The sequence below is a fragment of the Dendronephthya gigantea genome, unplaced genomic scaffold (assembly GCF_004324835.1).
Source record: "Dendronephthya gigantea isolate DGI-Jeju-01 unplaced genomic scaffold, DenGig_1.0 000474F, whole genome shotgun sequence".
Classification (NCBI taxonomy): domain Eukaryota; kingdom Metazoa; phylum Cnidaria; class Anthozoa; order Malacalcyonacea; family Nephtheidae; genus Dendronephthya; species Dendronephthya gigantea.
Window position 1 is genome coordinate 21457 of NW_021163484.1, and position 19956 is coordinate 41412.

General features: G+C 36.0%; 3 long non-coding RNA genes across 6 annotated transcripts; all 3 read left to right on the forward strand.

The window, feature by feature from the left end:
* The first annotated feature begins 3092 nt into the window (after nucleotides 1-3092).
* LOC114543533 lies at nucleotides 3093-4629 on the forward strand. The gene is made up of 3 exons (XR_003690087.1): nucleotides 3093-3132; nucleotides 4005-4361; nucleotides 4614-4629. It is a non-coding gene; the product is annotated as an uncharacterized LOC114543533 (long non-coding RNA).
* A 1037-nt stretch (nucleotides 4630-5666) lies between these two features.
* LOC114543531 lies at nucleotides 5667-6104 on the forward strand. The gene is made up of 3 exons (XR_003690082.1): nucleotides 5667-5706; nucleotides 5907-5982; nucleotides 6064-6104. It is a non-coding gene; the product is annotated as an uncharacterized LOC114543531 (long non-coding RNA).
* A 228-nt stretch (nucleotides 6105-6332) lies between these two features.
* LOC114543532 lies at nucleotides 6333-13723 on the forward strand. Of its 4 annotated transcripts, none has more exons than XR_003690086.1 (5): nucleotides 6333-6374; nucleotides 6602-6778; nucleotides 6864-7034; nucleotides 7379-7459; nucleotides 13689-13723. It is a non-coding gene; the product is annotated as an uncharacterized LOC114543532 (long non-coding RNA). The 4 variants fall into 4 exon arrangements; XR_003690085.1 differs by lacking the exon at nucleotides 13689-13723 and adding an exon at nucleotides 10178-10217; XR_003690083.1 differs by lacking the exon at nucleotides 13689-13723 and having other exon boundaries at nucleotides 7379-7596.
* Nucleotides 13724-19956: the final 6233 nt, after the last annotated feature.

The window sequence follows — 19956 nt, forward strand, 5'->3', positions numbered from 1 at the left end:
TGCAGAAGATAAGACAAACGGGATTGTTTCACTGCCTTACAGCGAGGCGATGAATGTTATTCTTGTGTGCTTACAACAGGTAAACTTTTCTATCATAATATATCATCTGGCATTAAGTTTCGATTGAAGTTCAACTTTCTTCATTTTCTAGGAATTGGAATGGGAGGTGTTGGATGTTCTTCTGAGGAACTTTCCAGAGGCACTGCAAGATAAAAACTTGATACTTTCTGGAAAGCAATATTTACGTTCAATATCTACAGTCTTCTCTAAAATGGGAAGGGAAGTGAAGTTGTGTTCTTTTCACACCAAAATCATGAACTAAAAATTTTACTTTGCATTCAGGTTTCAAATTACGATTTTTTCCTGGATTATTTCGTGTTCCTAACGATATGCGCCGACCTCATTTGTACGCTAGAATTTTTCCAGTACGGTTCTTATCAATCAGTTTTTTGCATATATCATAATATCTTACCATAATATACCAAAACCATACCATACCATAACCATACCATATCATATAATCATATCATATATCATATCATATAATCATATCATATCATATATCATATCATACCATAACTAACCATAACTAAATCATACCATACGATAACCATATCTTACCATAATAATATCACACCATACCATACCATAACGAAATCATACCATACCATAACCATGCATATCATACCATAATTATATCATACCATACTAATGATTTAATTGGATATTTTATTGTAACACGTGCAGGTATTAACGGAGCTGTGTACGTACCACATTTTTATTGGTCAAGATGAACAGGTAAGAATCTGCGTGACTTTATTTTCAGCGGTTGTCTGTTCTTGCTTAAACGTTGTTGTATATTTCGTCTAGTGTTGTCTGATGCGTACTTGGTTGCTCATTTCGCGACGTTAAGCGTATCTTGTCTCACCGTATGTATGTTAGAAATGCCTTCAGTTATGGCAAGGTATGGCTACTTAAAATAGTCTGGAATTTGAGACGTTTTTTTATTTCCATTAGCACTTTGTAAGAATGAAGTTGATTTAAGTAGTTGCAGCGTTTTAGAAGTTTATTTCTTTGGAGGTATTTGAAATCGTGCCTTGATAATGTGCTCAGTGAATTTACAGAAACGTTTTTCAATAAACTCCAGCCTAAACGTAACGTCTCTTGTGATGCGAGATACTCCTTCACAAATATATGATTTTTTAAGTAATAATTACTAAATTTTCTGTCCTTAGACTGCTCCCACAATATCTGGAAAAGTTTACTAAACTTTCGCCAACGTCTCAAGTTGCCATACCACTGCTAGAATTTCTCTCTGGTATGTTTCTTGAAGTTACGTAAATTATGAAATCTGTTACAAAATATCAATGTACCTAAAGAGAGCTAGGTTGTGTAAACACACAATCGTATTCGGCGAAAAGTTGGTAACATTCTTTAAATCGTTTAAATCGCATTGTAACAGCTTTGTGCTTTGTACAAAAACTTCACAGCGATCCAGTTGAAACAAGTCTTTGGAATATGTTTGCCTTACACAGAATCATCGAAGTTGGCTCAACGCGATAACATCTGAAACTTTTTTTATTGGTTTTGTCAAAATGATTAAAATATAAACGAACTGATATGTTTCACCTTAGATACTCTCAATACACTGTAGCTCTTGCTGATAATGTCATTCCATCCTGGTTTGTCAACTGTCCGCTATTGTTAAGAAAACAATTCGTGCCATTTATTACGAAAGTAAGTCCACATGTCATTCTATTGCCACGGGGATTGCTTGCTGAATTTTCAATAGATATATTTGCAAGAGCGACCAAGTTTTAATATTCTTCTAGTGAAAGCTCTTAGGAACTTTTTGTCATTTCCAGGCTTCTTCAACTGATAGCAAAACTCGTGCAGATGATTCTAGCCAGGTGCCAAACACAAAATTCGATACCAAAGCATCTGACCTTCTTACCCGCGATTTAAAGGCTACTGGTACCGTATGCTCAGTACAGAAATCTTGTGACTCAAACATCTTGTGACGACCAGCGGTGGGAAAGACTGAGATTTATGAAAGTTTAATTCCAAAACAACTCTTTGGTAAGCCCATTTATTTTCTCAGTCAAATTGTGCTCTGAATGTTTTCGCCCACAACTTGTCAACGATGGGTCAAACCTGTTCAATGTTTCGGTTGGGCATTCCGTTGGCGGAATGTCAAATTGATATTGTTGTATTTCAGATGATTTATCGGCCGAACTCATTAAAGAAGGAGCCAGACAACGCCTTGAAACTACAACAGAACTTCTTAGCAAGAGCACAGACAGCGTACATTGATTGTAGATCTTGTCAAAGATCGCCTCGCATCGTGTAGAGAAGATGAGGAAACTAATATTGAAGATACCCGGGATGATGTTGAAATGAAGAAAACCGAACTCAAGGAGTCAGGTTTGTAATGTTAAAACAGATCGGCCATTGTTCGCATTTACGAAATGAACAAATTATCTGCCTGCATTTTAGACAGCGCAGAACAAAAGATGCTGCTTACAGAACACGGCAGATCTTCACCCTCGTCGATTTTATTACAAGATTCCGGTCAAAAGTTGAATCTTGGTTCGGCATTTGTTCAACGAACTCGATATTTGAGTCGTAGGCCGAGATATGGACCAAGCGCTTTTATGGTAAGAATTTCTCTTCAAACTCGCTTTGCATGAAATTTATTTCGTGCAAGAACATTCACTATCCATCCCTTACATTGCTACTAACATGACTGGCAGGGGAAGCAGAAAAGAAAGAGATCTTTGATTTAGACTAGCTTTTTCATTTTACAATCGTTTCAGATTGATGTCGTACCAGGTTCCAAAGACACTGTTTTACACATGGAAGAAACTGAAGGCAAGCGAAATTACCTTTGCAATATGGAGGAAATATATATTATAATATGACTATATTTACCAATTTTTCTTTCACAGGGAACAGTCAAGGCTTATTAACTCGTGAAGAGTTTCAAAAGGTAGCAATTTTAAGATCACGAATCATCATCGTGCATTAATCTCAATATCTGTTTAATTTTAGCCTGTTCCTGGTAAATCCCTTCTGGATGCAAGTCCTTTGAAAACTTTTTTGAGTTAAGACGAGGATAAACTTAATGAATCCGTAAGTCAAGTAATAATAATGATAAATTGGTCTTACGGATTATTAAATACTGAGCATTATAAACCGGTAAACTCAGAAACCGGTAATCTCAATTTTGCACTTCGATTTACGTAATTAATCCTTGTGGTTGAAGGTGAGGACTTGCAACGTTACTTATTTATTACAGGGTGACGATAGCGTGGGGAATTCAGGGGTCGGTAGACTTAGGGAAAGACACTCGTAATATAATAGATTTTACAAAATATAACATTAGGTTTTCCTATGAGTTACAATAAAACCTTTACAATTGTTCATTGATGAGCTCAGAATGTTTCGTTATCACGTGGCCTATGCACGACTCTTAATGGTTACTGTTAATCTGTTGTAACCACCTGCTGTACTGGTATGATGATTATCACATTTTGTTTGAGCTTTACATACCCGGGGAAAACACTCAGCCACGTCGAGGTTATTAGCTAATTCCAACAGCTTGTCGTAGTATTCATTGTGGAATAAATCTACAGAGGCACGTAGTTTTGCCATTTCATCCTTTAAAAGATTAATCCGTTTTATTGATTCCGCAATATCGATTTTTTTTCTTCTTTAATTGGACCGTCAATGACAAAGTATGATCAAGAACATGTTGGGTGATAATGAGAGCAGCCATAAATTCAAATTTCTCCACGTTGCAAAATGAGACTGTGCGTCACTAGCTAATCTAGGAAATGGCCCTTCCTGCGATCCTCCAAACTGCATAAATTGAGTGTTTCGTAGATAACTTTGAATGCATCCAAACAACCATCGCGGGATCTTATTCGTTCTACCCATCGTGTCGTGGAAGGCTTTTCGAGCTTGTTACGGGTTAAACCAAACTCTTTCATCTTTTTACTTAGATACTGTGAGCGGATAGGGAAACTGATAAAAAAGCTGGCGATATTTTGTGCCTGACTCAACATATTTTTCACTGGAAGAATTGAACACGCTTTGGCAACAATAAGGTTTAAACGATGACTGGAGTAATGAACATGCAACGCCTTCGGGTTTTTCTCTAATATTCTCCCAGAAATACCTTTTACCTGGCTGGACACAGCACTAGCACCGTCATATCCCTGGCCTCGACAATTTTGAAGGGAAGCCCGACATCTTGAAGTGTACTTTGACTAATGAACGGAATCAAATCCAAAGGCGAAACAGTTTGGTATACAAATGAAAATGTTCTTGAATCATGTAAAACTTCAAATTTATTCAAGGTATGTTATATAATTAATAATGCATAATATATTTTGAAATATTATAAATTTGAACTTAAAATCAGTGTCTACCGTCTACTTTTTTGCGTATTATAAAAGTAGCAAGCAAATTCAAATGACCATAAACCCGGCATTATTTTAGAAATTCGAAATTTTGACAGGATATAATTTTGTAGTTTTGATAGTTTATAAACCCCAACAGCCAAACAATTTTATGATACTTATCCCTATATTGATCATTAAACCCTATAGAATGTATTAAATTATCAAGAAAGTATAAGCTTGGAGTTATCATTAAAAGTGCCTTGCACCAGGTGAACTATATTTATTCAAATCTATTTACTAATTATTGTATTTTACTAATTTTGTATTTACTAATTATTGTATTTACTAATTATTGTATTTTACTAATTTTGTATATACTCATGTGTATGTTATAGTGATAATAATATAACAATAGAGTTGATGTTCGCGGTCATAAATGTGTTTTTGGCCCGAATTCGAACTCATTTTAGCCCGAGCGTAGCGAGGGTTAAAATGTGTTCCGCGAGGAGGGCCAAAAACACATTTATGCCCGCGAACATCAACTCTATTACTATAATATAATAAACTATAAACTATTATTACTATAATATATGTTCAACATCGTCAGCCTTCATCCCCTTAGCTCAGTAAGTCATGCGACATTCCATGTCAGTTCCAGTAATTGTTCATCTCAGACCTTGAAAGAAAAAAAAAACAAAACTCCAAACACTCCAAACACTCCAAACACTCCAAACACTCCAAACACTCCAAACACTCCAAACACTCCAAACACTCCAAACACACTCCAAACACTCCAAACACTCCAAACACTCCAAACACTCTAAACACTCCAAACACTCCAAAACTCCAAACACTCCATGTCTTCTGACCTGGATTCAAGTTTACTGCTTTTATCATCTTTTTTATTTCACGTTTCCATTTTGAACATGTCCAATTGCAAAAAAGTATCCAGCCGACTTAAATAGTTTTATTTTTGCAGCTACTTTCCAGAATATACCGTTTGGTTAAGACTTGTGTATTATGTATTTGCACGCATTTGCAATGGAAAAAGATCTGAGTGGAAACTACGTTGTCTTTTGGAATCACCTTTATTTTGAAGTCCTGTATGAATGTTTAGCTGATGAACTGAAATAGGTTAGTGATAAGCCTAACTGCTCTAGCTTTTTAACAGTTCTTAATAAAGCGTCCCCCCTTATTCCTCGATAGGAATCAAACTCAGTAACGTATCTCTGCTATCAGGTGACTATTATTTGAGAGTCTTGTTGGAACAAAACGACGAGGAGACGCCGATAACAAATGTGTGAGTCCACGACATTTATCTATCAGGGTTTGCAAATATTCAAACTACTTTCCATGTGCTTTTCTGTCTGGCTTCCCCCTATTCTCTATATTGCTGCACAGTTCACGCAATGTTATTTGTCCTGCAGAATGTAGTAGAGAAGTATAGAATCATGGATGAAACCATTCAAGATTCGATCGACTTTTCTATTTTGTTTTCAGGCTCGAGTTGTCTAACGATCTGTATCACTGATTCCTATTGACAACTAAACCAACTATGAAAGCAATGTGCCTTCAGGTGAGGATGTCGTTTAGCGGAATGTAGCCATGTGTAGCCTTCGAAGAATGAATTAAACAAATTGGAATATTTCATTCACAGGCGATGACTAAAGTTTATGGAAAATATCACGAAGAGATTGGAGCTTTTAATGACACCAAGCTAAGGATCATCTGTTATTGATCCAGTGTTACTGCAGAGCCTGAACTAAACTAACTTTATTCATACTGTTTCGTATTTTTAGCATTTACATGAAAATGGCATCACTAACAGGGATTGGAAGGTAAGCACGCCCTAATTTATTTATCACTACTGTCTTTATATCCTAAACTTTAACGACCATAATTTAACTTTTTCTTCTCTAGCCAGAAAATGTTTTATTGTGTTCCTCGTATGACGAAACGCTTATAAAGGTTTGTGTCGGTTGTGTATTGAACTTGTGTTTAAATTGCCCTTTAAATTGTATTTGAAGAAACCATTCGATGTGACCATTGCCAGCAAATCCTGGAAGTCACTATAATCTCAATTCCGAGTTTTGTCCGTGATTTCGTTTTACGAAAGCAGAGCGCATTCTGCAAACGTTTTAGGTTCAGTTATTTCTCATTGTTACAGTTCTCAATGATAACAATTAATTTTTTAGATCAGAATTCCTATATGGAAACAATCTGTGGTACACCAAGTTACCTCGCTACCAAAATGTTAATCCCGTAGCCTGAAGAACGATCCTACAAGAAATCGTGTGTTATATGTTTGGTATGCCATATACTTCAGTTTACTCAAATTCACGTAGTGAACACGATTTGTAATGAAGCTGGAGGTAGCTTAACCTCATTTCAAAATTGGAGTACGTCAATGAAAAGTTAACGTCTTTTAGACTTTCCGGATCTTCTTTATTTTCAAAGCAGGCAAATAACCCATTGGAGAAACAAGTCAAAGAAGGGTCGTATAAATTTCCGAACAACCTCTGGAAGAATGTTAGCAGTGAAGCTAAGGATCTTATAACAAAACTGCTTACTGTTGGTCACAGAAAATGCATCACGGTTTCAGAAGCTCTGGAACATCCTTGGATGAAGGTGATGATGAAATTACTAACCGCCTTATAACACCCCGCATCTAAGATTTTTCAAAATCGGCTGACCTTTTTCGTCTGAAGTCCCAGCTTTTTCGAATTGTTAGAATTAGTTTGGTTGAAGTTTAGAACTGATACAGCTATCCAGCATAAATAAAGTCAGTTTAGTTCAGGTTTCCTCCTGTAGTAACACTGCATCAATACGGGATGACCCCTACTGGACCTCCATGAAGGACAATTTAGAACTGATAGAACTATACGGTATAAATAAAATTAGTTCAGTTAGGAGAGAAAGCTTTTAAAAGTGTTAGATTGATCCACGATTTAACAAGTTTTTGTCTTTTGTAGGATAAAGAAATGATAGAAAAAGCAGAAAAAATGATAAAACCGACCGTGGATGGAAGATCAATGTCTCCGCCCTTATAAAAGGTATGTTGAAAACTACGATACTTGTCCCGTTCTTCCGTCCAATGACCCTTATTTTCAACTCGCAATTGCAATGAAACATTACATGTTTGCAAGTTACATCGAAATTTAACCAGCTTTCCGAAACAATCTCAAGGCGCTGTTACACTACGCAACTTTCCTTGCAAATTGCAAAACCATTCTACTCCTGAGGCATCTAAAGTTGTCAAATACGAACATCTATTACGATCTGCTAACGTTTCCTTAGTATTTCGAACACTCTTTACAAATTAACATCCTTCGGAGTTATAATTGCATTGCAAGTTGTAAGGAAAATTGCATATTGTATAGTAGCGCCTTCAGTAAAGTTGAAAACTCACCGTGCAATGAAACATTGCATGTCGGCAAGTTAAAAGGCAGAAAATAACTGTCACCGTACATGGTGAAGACTGGCCGACGGTCACGTTCAGCAGACGAGGCTCTGCGAGCAAATAAAATACTCAGTGGCGAAGCCAGCACGACATTTAGCAGCATGACTGAAAATGCTTCATGTAAGATCACATCACTAGTTATTCCGATAAATAAAAGAACAGGGGCCGGTTGTTCGAAAGGTGGATAAGTCGCTATCCAACGGATAACTCACTATCCAACGGATAAGTTTTATCCAGCGTGTGATTTGGGTTGCACGAAGCTTGTATAACTTTATCCAGAGGATAAAAATCGCTATCTACCGGATAAATTTATCCAAGGTCCGGAGGTGGTTTAAATCCACTATCCAGTGGATAAATTCAAAGATACAAGGTAACACTGTAAACATTTATATAAAATAGGACAAAAATGCAATATTCCTCTTACTGTGTTTCAACAAACTAATACACATCATGATTGTATTCACTATATATTAAAAATGTTTTCGAAGTGCAATTTGTCGCAGCAGCGTTTCACGTTGCCTACACATTCCGTTCGACCGGCGATTTTTTGGACATCCTCGCATTTATAACAGGTGGTAAATTTACTATACGCTTCTAATCAGTTTATAAACGCGAATATGCAAAGAAAGATTCAACCTATTCCAAGGAAACTTGCTAATATCTAAGTAATTTCATTCACGAACATTAAAATAGTGTTTCTAAATTTGCTATGGACCGAAAGGCAAAGCGTTGCAAGGTCAAGGAATAAAATTGCAATGTGTTTAATTAATAAAATCACTATGATGTGAAGTGCAAAGTTCGAGCAAATCACTTGTTCAAGCCTTTTCCATTCAGTAACTATACTCGAGAATTCGTAATGATTATGAATTCAATGTTGTAAATGCTTAGCAACAGCTGACGTTGTGGTACGAAATTTCAGAATAATCTGTTTTCTTCTGGTAAATTTTAACTTATCTATTGGGTAGCTATCCACTTCACTATCCACGCTTCCTGCAACGCGTTTTTATCCAATGGATAACTATCCAGATTTATCCGTTGGATAGGACTTATCCGTTGGATAAGTTATCCATCTTTCGAACAACCGGCCCCAGTTCCATACCTATACTTTTGTACGTGTGAAACTTTTCGCTTGATTTTCTTTTAATTGTGAGAATCCGACCGTGCAGCAAACATTGAAATAAAGCGATAACACTAAACTTGATTGTGATAGCCCTGAGTATATACCGCTATAATAGCTTTGTTCCTCATAATGATATGCTGGATTCCTCGTCCAGGTATAACTTCTAAAACACGCCTTATTTTTACTTGTATTCCAATGCACCTAAGTTAGTAAAAAACCTGACAAACCCGCTGGTAGGGTGTAAAGAATTTATTTCTAAATCAAAAACTCGCTCTTACATAAGCCACTTATTGAAAAATTTTCGCTATATATTTCAGTCAGATGGATCTCTCAGTCATTTCTCATTCCTTAGTGAACAAATAGTATTTCAGTGAATTGCTAGAACATACCTGAAAAACAGCTATAAACTTCAATTCTCAAAGATATGTTGCGTACCATGTCTTTGGATGAATGCGGATGTAAAGCGCGGTTACAGTTGGTGATAGGACATTTTCCACCAGCGAGTCTCTAATGAAATGAATAATTTGTTAAACAATTAATCTTAATCACACATTAAAAGTTATATATGACCGCATGGAAATGATGTGATGCATATAACGTGACAGGGTAATCTGTAGAAGCCTTGCTTATTAATCCAGCTAACCCTGACTAGTCCATTTATTTTGTAATGATCGAATTTTTGCCCGTCGGAACTACAGGACACAGAATAGGTCTTCACCCACTAATTATAATCACGACGACTTTGAGTGAAATCGCTCCGACAAACATCTTTCTTGCCGAATGCATTTGGTCCTGGTTATTTTTCCGTGCAGACCAGGAAGCTGCCTCATTTAAGCGACCATGTCCTGTCGACTTATCCGCATTCCCAACACTTGTTGCTATTATCTGGGATGTTATGTGTCTTCAGTACGTGGGCCAATAATTAGTATCAATTATCTTCTGGCACCAAAACACCATCGAACAATCATCAACAAAAATGAAATGATAATGCATATAATTTTGCCATACACGGCTCCTCCAGAATTGAAACCAGTCGAGGTACAGCGTTATTTCCATTGATTTTGTGAAATCTTTACTTGGGGGTTAACATCGAATTTTATCACATTCCCATATAGGGGAATTACTGAATAAAAAAATAATGTCCAACAGTCCTAATATGACATAATAATAAACTGAACATATACCATGTAGCCTGCAATATTTACCTTGCTTGGTATGTCAGTCCATCAAATCCATGTATGGCACAGCGATGGATGGAGGTGTAGTCAGTGATAAGAGAAAGGTAATAATTGTTAGCAACTCCTGGGTTGCCATACTTTATTTGATCTAAAATTGAAACACAAGGAACAAGTAAATTATTATATTATTGTCCAGGGTTGTGAGGCTATCAGCATTGTGATATCCCAGGTTCATGCGTACCGCTACCATGGGACAACATTCCTTAGCGAACAAATAGTATTTCAGTGAATTGCCAGAACATACCTGAAGAACCGCCATAAACTTCAATTCTCAAAGATATTTTGCCGTACCAATTCGACTCTATATGCCATAGAATCTACAATTGAGATTACAAAACATAACTATCACACAATTGAAACTATAATTGTATATGAATCACAAGGGCCTATACAGTATAGTAACAGCATGTATTTTTGACTTCTATAACACAAGAATATACAGAACAAAATGCAGGTTGTTTTCTTTCATATTCACATAATACCCCCAACCCCTGACAGTTACATATATATTGGTAAATGCAATTACATAATAGGAAAGGGAGAAAAAAATCTATTTTTTATAACACCAGTGAAATATTGTGTACGCATAATACTTAGCGCTATGACCCATGCTGTCATGCTTCCATCACCAGATATCATGAAATCATCTTGGTTTTTTAATGTTGAAATTAATCCGTTTAATTTAAAAAGCACAAAAATACCACCAAAATATAGCTCGAAAATTTCTAATCAAGAAATTAATCAATATTGCTGTTAACCTGACACTGCAGTGCAGCTCTAAAAATCATATCAAATTACACAGGATTACAAAATGGAAATATAACTCGCCTTTGGAATTTCGTTATTTTCTTCGTTATTTTTTATCCTGTCGTCTTTTAACCGTTACATATAAACTGTAAAGGCATTAGTTATCTTTTCTGATAGGATTTAAGTCAGGATGGGCAGAAAAACTCGAAAAATATAGATTTTTTTATTTGTTATTGTGTATAGCGAGGCGTTGCTCAGCCGCATGCACAAGTGGTTGTCGCGTGAGGTTAGAGGTGTCAAAAACGTAATGTTGCCTACCCCGTGGGGGTAAAATAAGCCCAGAAATCGATTTCTGGGTAAAATTGTCCCTAGAGGTCATAATTGTCAAATTTTCGCTAATATGGTGATAATTATATGCACATTTTCGGGTTTCCGTTTGTAAACACATTTGTTGGAAATATCACTACAAATCGCCAAAGCAACTGTATTTCGAGTAAAATATATGAAAATATTGATCCCAATGTAAGCTACAAATATTTGGAGGTTTTTAGGCGAGATTTTTGGAAGGCTTTGCGTATTTTTGCTTCTCTAACATTCAATTTAAAAAGTACAAGTTCTGCAATAAATATCTTGGCTTATAGGAAAGCTTTTGAAATGAACTAAAGTTATACAAATAGGTAAATGTTTTTTCTTTAAGATAATACAATTTCTAGTTGAATTGATAAAACACTTCCAGATAAAACCGAAATTATCTGTGTGCGCCGTTTACGACCGGACAGCAATGAGTTTAGTGGTCTCATATTTATTAAAATGGGTGAAGTATTCGCAGAGTAATCACAAGTTTAAATGAGCTTACCACTTTGAAATATCCTCTGATCGGACGTCTAACTGAGAGGATCCCTTAAACATCGAGAATACTTCATTAACAAGTGCCGCATTCTGTCCTGTTTGAGAAGGTACAAGAACTTCATCTTGGGTATTGGTTACTCTTTGCTCCGTTGGAAGTTCCATTCTGTTGTATGAGGACAACACTTGTAGTTGGTGTGATGAAAGGATGCAGATTGTCCGTTGGATGTTGTGCTTTTGTATTTGAGACGGACCACATTAGATATCAGCGCAAAATTGACACATTCATGGGATTCGAACCCATGAACTCCTAAAAAGGAGTATCCGCAAAATGTGTTCTTTGTGTGGCCAGGAAAAAGAGAGAGCTACAGGGCTTCTCCCAAACCGACTGGCAGACAATACGAAACGTAGAGGACAAGACAGTACAACACAACACAACACAAAACACACAACCGACGACACAACATCCAACAACCCACAACCCACTAACTCTGTAGCTGAAACGACAAAAAATATGGTGAGTTGTTCCTAGAAAATGAAGCATCACAATTAGCATGAAGGCAATTGCTGGCTGGGGTTTAACTGACGGCATGGATATGGGGTGGCTTCTTAGGGTTGGATACTGAAACTAAACTACGATCGTCTTTGTCTGAAAAACACAAAAAAAAATTATTAGTAGCTCCCTAGAAAACGAAAAGCAAAACACAGTTAGACAAGCAGTGAGCCGTGTTTCCAGATACGGGGACAGAGATTCTTAGCTAACAGCGGGGCCACGGGGTCTACTTCTATTTAAAAAATTAATTATACATACCTTGATCCTACCTAAAGAAAGAACTCACTTACCTGAGAAAAACGGTCGCAGACGGCTCTGTTTTATAGCCTGTAGGCTCTTGCATAATTCAGCAAAATTAAGACAACTTGATTGGTTATTTCTGTACACAGGTCAATTTGTCATTGGTCAATTTTTGTACTCCACGATTGGTTCAATAAAAACCAATCAGATTGGTTAATCTATATTCAAAATTTGATACCGTTTCTTTGATATTTGCAAGGTGATTGCACAACAAATGTTCGATTTCACACGTTTTGGAGCATATTCCAAGCCAATGTATCACAGTATGAGTGTATTTGTTCGATTATTTCTCTCATGAAGTTCACAAGAAATTACAGTTCAATCATTATTAAAAGGCTTTATTCACCAGCTTAGAACCCCATCGAACCAGGAAAGTCGGAATTTAAAAGGCAAGTAAATCTTTCAAACTGTTGTAGCACTTGAATTCTGTGGTACATTTAACTACTGAACCTTTCAGAATATTGTAGAATTGGGCATGGCATGGAATAATAGTAAATATAGCAAACTGACAAATTCGCAAATGTAGTAAATTTCAAGGCTAAATATTGCAAATTCCAGTGGAAATACGGCGTTTTACCGCCATGCATACATAGCTATTCACAGCTACGATATTCACGTGTTGTATATATTCAATATTACACATCAAAGCGGCCTAATTCTTTGGATATTGCCCAAATGCAAACGAAAACCGGTTGCAGTGGTTTAGCTCACATATTCAGGATTATTTTGATATCTTTAGCGTCAAAATCAAGCCTTTAGAAGATTTTTGCCCATTTTTTATATAAACATACCTGATGATATGAATTATCGCATCACCGGCAATAATATTTCACAATAATAAAAATTTCGGGCCAAAAGCCGAAAATCTGACCTAGGTCCGATTCGAGCTTGCCTTAAGCACGTGATTAGCAATGATTATCGCTTAGAACTTATAAAATGCTCTTTCTTTGATTTTTTGCACATACTACACCAAGAATTACTCAGAATTAAAACAGAATGATAACATGTCAAATTCTAGACATTTTGAAGACAACAGAGACCAAAAAAGCGAAAAAATATGGAATTTCCAAAATATATCTTGCAATGGGTGAGTAATTTCAGATAACAAAGCAAGCTATTATTTTAATTCTTATTTTCACGTATAATACAAATGCAGGTTATAACTATATGCTGGTTGGAATATACTATTCAAAGAATCGTTTTAACCGCTATCGTTTACTGGTATTCCGGGGTCTTTAGCCCAAATACTTGCTGAGATATTTAATGTTTTTCTTCTGTGCGACAATATTGTCAGGAGTAATAGCCTAATAGGGACCAGACGGGAATTAGATATTATAGTACTTGTATATAATAATTGTAGGAAAAAATATTCCCTGTGATATATCTTCATAGGAAAAAGTATCAAAACGGATTATTTTCAACATTAAAAAACCAAGATTATCTGATGATATCTGGTGATGGCAGGCATGACAGCATGGTTCTTAGTGCCAACTACTTCGCAGGGCCACGTGTTATGCCTACACCATATTTTTCTGTACAGTTCCATCATTCATTTTACACTGATGTTATATAATTTTTTTTTTATTCTCCCTTTCCTATTATGTAATTGCAGAACGAATATTCAATATATTAGTGTACCACATAAAAACTCATTATGACAATGGCTATCGGACGTCTATTGCATCGGAGATACGACTTGTGGTAAGCCAAATTCAATGTTATTTCTTGCGATTTTTCTATGATGTCTTACATTGTTTTTTTGTAAAGATTCTTCAATGTTTTCTCAGTCTGCGAGCTGACAACGTCAAGGCCTTGTGCAAGACAAAAGTGGAAAAGTCAAATTCACTTCGTATGTTAATTGTTCTGAAAGGAAAACGTTGGTTAATGATGATAGTGCAAGGCATGTCAGTATTCTGCTTCCAAAATTCCTTTTCTTGTTAGTGTAATACATTCTCATTTTTGTTTTAGTTCTGCAGAAGATAAGACAACCGGGATTGTTTCACTGCCTTACAGCGAGGCGATGAATGTTATTCCTGTGTGCTTACAACAGGTAAACTTTTCTATCATAAATAAAACCCGCCCTGGAATATCCGTCCCCGAGGACGGGTGAATTCAAAATTTAAAAACTTGGGCAAAACGAATACTTGGGACATGAAAATTCTACGACTGGATAGTAAATATCATAATCTTACTTTTGTGTTGATTTCGTAAATTTTCATCGCGTTTTAGGCAAGTTATCGTGATATTTCAACTAACAAATGTCTCACTCAGTCATAAAGATGCATTGTGGAAAGTATGATGCAATGCCTTATCTTTGTAGCGCTGTATCTTCGTTTCTTTTCAGCCAAAGCGACGGGCGAACCACCATTTTGTTTATAAAATCCTGCTCTATTTTTGTACTAAATATCATACGCCAGAAGTATATATTTTTCCTTAAATGTGGGAATTTGCACAAACACTCGGTCGGGCGGAAATCTCCTTCGGGCGTCTTTCGGGCGTCTTTCGGGCTGTATGTTTTGATATGTGTATCCTAGGAAACCAGATGCCCCGGAAATCGATTTTACCGGTAAAAATCATTCAGACGAGGTATTTTAGTTGATTTTCAGCCAAACGTGTGGCTGTTCTTCGCAATTTTTAACGATGCGGTCGCATGTAATTTTGGGATTATGTTCAATCCGGACGGGGATAGTTATGAATTGCAAAAACAAATATGTCAGATGAAATATGATACTTTAAGCTTTCAAATGAAACCTTCTGAGTATTCATAGGGTAAATACTTGCTAAGATAACCTTGTGTGAACAGTTCTGTCCGGAAACTGGTAGAGACCTCGAGTACGTTAAACAGTTAAGTTTCGATTGAAGTTCAACTTTCTTCATTTTCTAGAAATTGGAATGGGAGGTGTTGGATGTTGTTCTGAGAAACTTTCCGGAGGCACTGCAAGATAAAAACTTGGTACATTCTCGAAAGCACTAATTACGTTCAATATGTACAGTGTTATCTAAAATGGTAAGGGATGTAAAGTTGTGCACTTTTCACACAAACTAATCATGAACTAAAAATTTTACTTTGCATTCAGGTTTGAAATTATGATTTTCTTCCTGGATTATTTCGTGTTCCTCATGATATGCGCCGACCTCATTTGTACGCTAGAATTTTTCCAGTACGGTTCTTATCATTCAGTTTTTTGCATCTATCATAATATCTTACCATAACTATACCAAAACCATACCATACCATAACCATAACCATACCACATCATATCATATAATCATATCATAAAATCATATCATATATCATATCATACCATAACTAACCATAACCAAATCATACCATACGATAACCATATCATACCATACGATAACCATATAATCCCAAAATTATATTACACCATACCATACCATGACCAAATCATACCATACGATAACCATATCATACCATAATTATATCACACCATACCATAGCATAACCAATTTATACCATAATTATATCATACTATACTAATGATTTAATTGGATCTTTTATTGTAACATGTGCAGGTATTAACAGAGCTGTGTACGTACCACATTTTTATTGGGCAAGATGAACAGGTAAGAACCTGCTTCACTTTATTTTCAGCGGTTGTCTGTTCTCGCTTAAACGTTGTTGTATATTTCGTCTAGTTTTGTCTGATGCGTACTTTGGAGATTGGTTTGGTTGCTCATTCCACGACGTTAAGCGTATCTTGTCTCACCATATGTATGTTAGAAATGTCTTCAGTTATGGCAAGGTGTGGCTACTTAAGATTGTCTGGAATTTGAGACGTTTTTTATGTCCATTAGCACTTTGTAAAGAATGAAGTTGATTTAAGTAATTGCAGCGTTTTAGAAGTTTATTATTTTCGAGATATTTGAAATCGTGCCTTGATAATGTGCTCAGTGAATTTACAGAAATGTTTTTCAATAAACTCCAGCCTAAATGTAACGTCTCTTGTTATGCGAGATACTCCTTCACAAGATTATTTGGGTAATAATTTCTAAATTTTCTGTCCTTAGGCTGCTCCCAACATATGTGAAAAAGTTTACTAAACTTTCGCCAACGCCTCAAGTTGTCATACCACTGTTAGAATTTCTCTTTGGTATGTTTCTTGAAGTTACGTAAATTAAGAAATCTTTTATGAAATATCAATGTACCCCTAAGGAGAGCTAGGTTGTATAAACACTCAATCGTATTCGACGAAAAGTTGCTAACATTCTTTTAAAACGTTTAAATAGCATTGTCAAAGCTTTGTGATTAGTACAAAAACTTCACAGCGATCCATTTGAAACAAGTCATTGGAATATGTTTGCCTCACACAGCCATCATCGAGGTTTGTTTAACGCGATAACATCTCAAACTTTTTATTATTGGCTTTGTGAAATTGAATAAAATATAAACGAACTGATATGTTTCACCTTAGATACTCTCAATACACGGTAACTCTTGCTGATAATGTCATTTCATCCTGGTTTGTCAACTGTCCACTGTTGTTAAGAAAACAATTCGTGCCATTGATTACAAAAGTAAGTCCACATGTCATTCTATGGCCACGGAGATTGCTTGCTAAATTTTCAATAGATATTAAGAAGTGGTGTTTAAACTTTATACAGCTTAGGCAGTGTTGTTACATAAACTTGTCCATTTCATGTTACATAATTTTGCTTATATGCAAGCTCGTTTTCAATCATTTGTCCTTGTATTCCTTTAGAGTCTTAACAACGCAGATATATCTTCAGATGCTGCAAACCCATACCCTTAGTCACTAATCCCCCCACCAAATTCCATTCACTCCCAAACTCCCGTGAGAAATCAAAGGAAGACTCAAGCAACACACTTAATTCAGAGATGATGGAAATCGTGGGTGATATGATGGTTAAATATACATTTTCTTCTTATTTGACCCAACCAAAAAGGTCTGTATGTTGGTTTCGTATTTTTCTGCACTGTGTTTCAGGGAAGATGACTTTTGTTGTTTTTATAGAACTGCAGTTGTTGAACGACTCCTGCGCAATGGAGTGTCAAGAAGTTGGTTGCTTGGCAATGTGTTGATCACGGTTACAGTCAACAAGCAGGCAACTTCGAACATGTCATGCGCATATTGTTCGGCAGGAAAAGTGTTTGTGTGAGATGATTCACTGCAGAAGGGCACGGAGCCTGAGGTTTTAAAAGTTGAGCTTAAGAGAAACAAAAACGAGGCCTCAATTAGTCAGGTAAGGAAAATTCTTTCAGTATCATTGTTTAAATTGGCATGCACTGTCTGCCCAGCGTATTCATGCTTCAGCAACAAAATATATTTGCAAGAGCGACCAAGTTTTAATACTCTTCTAGTGAAAGCTCTTAGGAACGTATTTGACATTTCCATTGATAACGACAGTAATATCGTGTGTTTGAACGTTAAAGATGAACTCAGGGATATTCTAAACAATACAAATTATGGCCCTAGAGTTATTTCCGATAAAACCTGTCGAAGTTGGTTCGTCATATTGCAATGCATGTTAAATAAATTTGGTCAGTAACTTAGGGTAATTTAAATGTCCGGATGTGATATTGACGGTATACGAATGTTTTTCTTTTTAAGATTGCGTCAGTTATTCACCAAAATCAGAAAAAATCTACAGATACCTAGGCTGTAATTGGTTACAAAGAATACGTCAGATCAAGAGGATTCGAGCTAGAGTTTCTCATGCGGTACCGGAAAAATGTAGGTCGCTAGACTTAAGGAAAGACGCTCGTAATATAATAGATTTTACAAAATATATCCTTTGGTAATTCTTATGAGTTGCAATAAAACCTTTACAATTGTTCATCCTTCACTGATGAGCTCAGAATGTTTCGTTATCACGTGGTCAATGCACGACTCTTGCCCTGGAGGAGGAACCCAATCCGGATATAAATGACTTTTTTATCTAAAGTACTTCACGGAAATGCCTTCAGTTGAAATATGAAGAAAGTCGGGCTGATGTTTCAAAGATTTTATGACGCGAAGTTGAATCTTGGTTCATCGTTTCTTCAACGAAACGGGCACTGATAAGACTTCACAGATAAGATATCACAGTGGAAGCCAGTGCTCTTTCGCTGTAGCTTGCCTAGCGGCACAGAGGTCTCAACAGATGGTAGGAAATGACAACAGAGAGCGAACATGATAAAATTTTTATGAATAAAATTATTCCGAAAATAACAAAAAAGATCAACCTGGTTGGGAGACATCTAGAGGTCTAATTTTATTCTTTCTCCAACTATGAGATTTGATGTGAGCCTCATTTTTGTTTCTTCTGTCCATCTATTATTTCTTGAAAACAAATACCATGAAACATGGTTCAAAATATTGAGACATTTTATAAGCACGATGTTTGTAGAATACTTTGCAACGCTTAACAAAAATCCGTAACTGGTATTTTCAATTTGTGTTTATAGCTTCAATCTCGTTCTACTGCAGTTCCGATAGCAAAAATGAAAGGTAGGATAAAATTGTAATTTAAATTTTAATTTAAATTTGATGAAGTATTGTATATCTCAAAACCTTCAACACCACTTTGCTGGTATTACTAAATGACGCTCAGAAAACTTCGAAACATTAATTTTGCACTTTAGCGAGTTTCGAATTATGGAGTTTTTTATTGCTGAGAGAAGAAGCACTGGCTGAAGCCGTTGCTAGATCATTCCTCATTTTTTTCATTTTCAGTAATAATCAGTATTATTCACTCGCATATATTTATGTATCTTTCTCTCTGTAGTGGCATTCGCAAGTAAGTGAAAGAAGTGAGCCGTTTGAACCCGTTCTTACTTACGGTCACTATTGAAAATACTAGCTATACTATTTACAAAAAGTGCTGAAAGACTTCTCTTTAGGCCTCGACTGAAAATTATTCCATTGCACTCTTTCATTCATCTCTATAAAAAAATCACTTTATATTTTGAAACATCTATGACATGAAGAGAAAGTGCAACATTTGGAGAGAAAAACTCACCAAGTGGAAAATTATCAAAGAAAGCCAAGTCAAACCTTCCCAAACTTAAAATTTGCAACCCGTCACCAGAGTTGTCGATGGGAATTAAAACATTTGTTGAAGTTTGCAAGTCGATTGTATTGCTACAAATATCACGAACATTTTTTTTTAATTTGTTTTTATTCTAATATCCATTCTACTTTACATATTTCAGTATAAAGTTGTTTTGTATTGACAAGCAATTGCTTTTGACTTACAGATGTGATTTACTACAATATTGAAAATGGCTTGAGTGACGAAGGTGGACTTGGTGGAGAGTTGTT